Source organism: Bison bison, unplaced genomic scaffold (assembly GCF_000754665.1).
Source record: "Bison bison bison isolate TAMUID 2011002044 unplaced genomic scaffold, Bison_UMD1.0 scf7180017864199, whole genome shotgun sequence".
Taxonomy (NCBI): domain Eukaryota; kingdom Metazoa; phylum Chordata; class Mammalia; order Artiodactyla; family Bovidae; genus Bison; species Bison bison.
The window spans coordinates 3,396,276-3,401,098 of record NW_011494771.1 but is presented as its reverse complement, the minus strand read 5'-3'; positions in this window follow the sequence as shown (position 1 = coordinate 3,401,098).

The window sequence follows — 4,823 nt, the reverse complement described above, 5'->3', positions numbered from 1 at the left end:
TCCCATGGACGGAGGACCCTGGTAGGCTGCAGTCCATGGGGTCGCTAAGAGTTGGACATGGCTGAGCGACTTCACTTTCACTTTTCACTTCCATGCATTGGAGGAGGAAATGGCAACCCACTCCAGTGTTCTTGCCTAGAGAATCCCAGGCACGGGGGAGCCTGGTGGGCTGCCGTCTATGGGGTCGCACAGAGTTGGACACGACTGAAGTGACTTAGCAGCAGCAGCAGCAGCAGCAGCAGCAAGCACAGGAAATGGGAGAAATGCAAACCAAAGCCTTCTTAATACCTCCTAGGATGGCTTTGATAAACAAGAGCAACAAACAAGTGTTGGCGAGGATATGGAGAAATTGGAACCCTTGTGTGTTGCTGGTGTGGATGTAAAATGGTGCAGCCATTGTAGAAGACAGTTAAGTGAAACATAGAATTACCATATAGCCCAGCAAGTCCATTCTTAGGTATTACCCCGGGGAGTTGAGAACACGTGCCCACGCGAAAAACTGCACCCGAATGTTTATAGCATCACTGTTCACAGTAGAAGGTGGAAACAACCCAAATGTCCATCAGTGGATGAAATGAGTGTGTAAACAGAGTGTGATCGTGTGTGTGCATATATCTGTATATACAGGTCCACACAATGGAACATACATATTATACATAAACATGCACACACACAACAGAATACATATATGTATGTGTATATGTGTATATATATGTATGTGGAATATGTAGTCCATTACCTATCTATACACATGCATACCTACACATAATTAAATCTAATTCAGCCGTAAGGAGTGAGGTACTACCTCAGGAGTGAGGTACTAACGTGCTGCAACATGGATGAACTTGGAAAACACAATGCTAGGTAAAAGAAGCCAGACACAGAGGGTCATATATTGTGTGATTCCACTTATATGAAATACCCAGAATAGGTAAATCCATAAAGACAGAATGCAGATGGTGATGACTGGGGGTAGGAGGCAATGGGGAGTGACTTAGAGGGTGTGAAGTTATATTTTAGGGCAATGAAAATGTTTTGGAACTAAAGGTGATGATTGTACGAGATTGTAAAATGTACTAAACACTCCTGAATTATATACTTTAAAACAATGAGTTTTACTTTATGTGGGTTTCACCTCAGTTCAGACACACAAACGTGGTAGCATTGAAGGTCCTCTTAGACAGTAAAAAGAGGAGGCGTGGGACATTCGATTCATGCCAGATCAGGTGTGCCTGACATCTGATTCACTGAGTTCTATAGTGAAGGGATGGGCCCTTGTATTCCCGTTTTCCAGATAAGAAAGTAGAGGCCCGTCTAGGGCACTCCGTTTATAGTGGCCCAGACACAAGCGAACCAGAGCTTGTCTGACTCTGACCTGCCTCTGATCACTCTTCTATGCACCTTCCCTGCAACACAGAGACTTTTGTTTCATGTTGTTTGTTTTAGATACTAAGCTCTGTGGATGAGCTGCGCTGACCCTGAGGAAATCAGTTCTAGGTCCATTTGTGAGATGCCTGCTCTTTTCTTCCCACTGGTCCTTTGAGGTCCAGCCCACTCTGGCCACTCATCTACAGCGGTCTTTTTCTCACATGGACTCCTCACATGCCTTACAGGGAGGCAAAGATTTGTAGCCGGAGGAGACAGAAGATGGGGGTTTGAGTCATGGTTCTGCTGTGTGATCATGGTTGTGTCTCTCAAACTCTCAGGCCTCAGTTTCCTTGAACATGCGATGGGAGATCATAAGAACACCCACCTCATCCTTCCTGGGTCATCCGTGCAGGGTAAGAGCTCTGAGCATGGAAAACATCATATGGACGCGAGTGATGGGAATGATCACTTTGAGTCAAGTTCAAGCTTCTTGCATATTCAGCAGAGAACAGACCTAAACTCCAAACTGTAGCACAGTTGGCTGTAGCATGGCTGGCGCTCAGCAGTGGTTTGTTGCACGAACAATTCGATGAATGAGCAGCATAGGCAGTCAGGGATCTCAAGTGTGGGCTTGGTCCAGGAGTTAGACTTGTGACTTGTCCTTTGTGGGCTGCCGGGGACGGAAAACACCGAAGGTCGTCAGGAAGTAGTTGTCAACGGGTCTGTCTGCACAGGCATGCCTCGTTCCATTGCGCTTCGTAGGTGCTGTTTCTTTTACAAATAGAAAGTTTGAGGCAGCCTGCGTCTAGCAGGTCTGTTGGTGCCGTTTTTCCATAGCATTTTCTCACTTTGTGTCTTTGTGTCACATGTTGGCAGTTCCTGAGATATTTCAGACTTTTTCATTGCTGTTGTATTCATTACGATGATCTGTGATCTTTGATGGTTACTGTTGTAATTGTTTGGTTTTATTTTTTTTAACTAAGGTATGTATATTAGAAATAATGCGGTTGCATGCTTAATAGGCTACATATACCACGGTGTAAACGTAACTTTTTAAAAAGAATTCTTTAAATTTATTTTTTAATTAGAGGATGATTGCTTTACAAGGTTGTATTAGTTTCTGCTATTCAGTGACGAGAATCAGCTCTAAGTATATGTATCCCCTTCCTCTTGAGTCTCGCTCTCACCCCCGATCCCACCTTCTAGGTCATCACAGAGCACTGAGCTGAGCTCCCCGCACCTTACCACGGATTCCCAGCAGCCATCTGTTTTACACAGGGTGCTGTATATATGTCAATCCTGATCTCGAGTTTGTCCCACCCTCTCCTCCCCACCGCTGTCCACTAGTTCAGTCTCTACATCTGTATCTCTGTTGCCGCCCTGTAGATAGGTGCATCAGTGCCGTTTGTCTAGGTCCCATAAATATGCATTAATACACAGTGTAACTTTTATGTGCACTGAGAAACCAAAAAAATTCACGTGACCTGCTTTGTTGCCATGCCGCTTTATTTCTGTGATCTAGAACCGAATATGCAATATCTCTGAGGTGTGCTGGAGGTGGACAGTTCCCTCCTGGTCCCTGGATCTGAGCCGCTTTTCCTTTCTTAGCGGGAATTATTGCAGGGAGACGGGATGGAGGAAGATGGAGGACTCTGCTCCCATCCCCCCTCACCCTGAAGAGGGCAGAAGCAGGACTGGCATTCCTGGTGGGCCGTTGTCAGCCCGTCACCTCAGGCTGACCTTGTAACGGCGGGAGACCTGCATTTCTTCTACCCAGAGTCTATCAGGCTTTTAGGAGCAGGAGCTTGACTCTGTGGAGGCAGTGGCGGTGTCTCCCCAAGCACAACTCGGGGGAGCGTGAGTGTCATCCTGGCTCCGCCAGCAGGATGGCTGCCGTCTCTCCTTGCTGACCGAGGCTGCCCAGGGGCCCTGGGTGTTCCTGTGGATTCGTTCACCCTCGGCCACATGACCTTGGCAAGGTCACACGTGTTGTCGGAGTCTTAGTTTTCACGTCTGCCAAATGAGTGGGCATGAGGCTCGGAACATCTCTCAGGTCCTTTTTGGCCCCAGAGTTGGTGATGCTCTCAGGCCTCAGTGGGCGCGTCCCATGGCCCTCTGCTCTGTCTTGTCCTTTGCTGCCTGTACTCCCATCCTTCCCTCTGCTTATCCTCCCACCCACCCCTTTTTACCCAGCAGCCCCTCTGGACCTGGCCTTATGCCAAGTCCTGAAGATAGAGAGATTCAAACAAGCTCCCTGGCCTGACATGCTCACAGTCACGAGTGGGCCAGAGTTGTCTGAAGAAAAGAGGACTGTCAAATGGAGTGAGTGCTGTTGTCCAGAAAGGGGAGACTGGTAGCCACAAAGGAGGCTGGCAGCCACTCCTTAAGATCCTCGAATGGAGACTCGGGCCTGCTCCTGCGGCAGCTCCTGGATGGGCTTGTCTTGATGGGGAGGCTCGGTGTCGGCGATGACCTCAAGTGGCCCCTTTCGGCCACAGGAATCTTTGATGTGGAATGCTCAGTTGCTGCCTTTGCTGGAGAAGAGGGAGAGAAAGAAAGAAGGGAGAAAGAGGGGCCGGCCGGCCCTCTTGCACATTTCTGTTCGTGGGACCAGACCTCTGTTTCCTGGGCTGCAGGCTGTGTGTGTGGGAGGCGTGGTGGCTTGGCTGGCCCTGGGGACGGCCGTCTGTCTCCGGGGACAGGGCCCTCCCCACGCAGCGGTGATAACTGGCCCAGACAGACCTCCTTTCTAGGCCCTGTGTCAGCACCTTGTGGTCGAGGGCAGAGTGGAGCCTGAGTTTCCAACAGCCCGGCCGCCCGGCAGAGTGATGCTCAGGATGCAGCGATTCTGAAGGGGACGCTGGCATTTGCCCCTCAACCCCACCCCCCACAAGGGAGGTTGTGGACAAGACAGCTTTTCTAATAAGCAGCCTCTGCTTGCCCGGTAGGAGATGAAAGACTGTGTGTGAGAGTGGGTAATTTGGGGTTTTCCTGATGAAAGCAGCTGACATTTGTTCGGACCTCTGCACGCTGCAGCCCTTGCCTTTCATCTCTGCTATCAAAGCCCAGCTCATATTGGCCTGCATCCGGGGCGGGCAGTGCCACCGGAATTGAGTTGGGCAGAGACATTAATTTGCCAACAAAGGTCCATCTAGTCAAGGCTATGGTTTTTCCAGTGATCATGTATGGATGTGAGAGGTGGACTATAAAGAAAGCTGAATGCCAGAGAATTGATGCTTTTAAAGTGTGGTGTTGGAGAAGACTTTTGAGAGTCCCTTGAACTGCAAGGAGATCCAACCAGCCCATCCTAAAGGAGATCAGTCCTGAGTGTTCACTGGAAGGACTGATGCTGAAGCTGAAGCTGAAGCTCCAATACTTTGGCCCTCTGATGCAAAGAGCTGACTCATTTGAAAAGACCCTGATGCTGGGAAAGATTGAGGGTAGGAGGAGAAGGG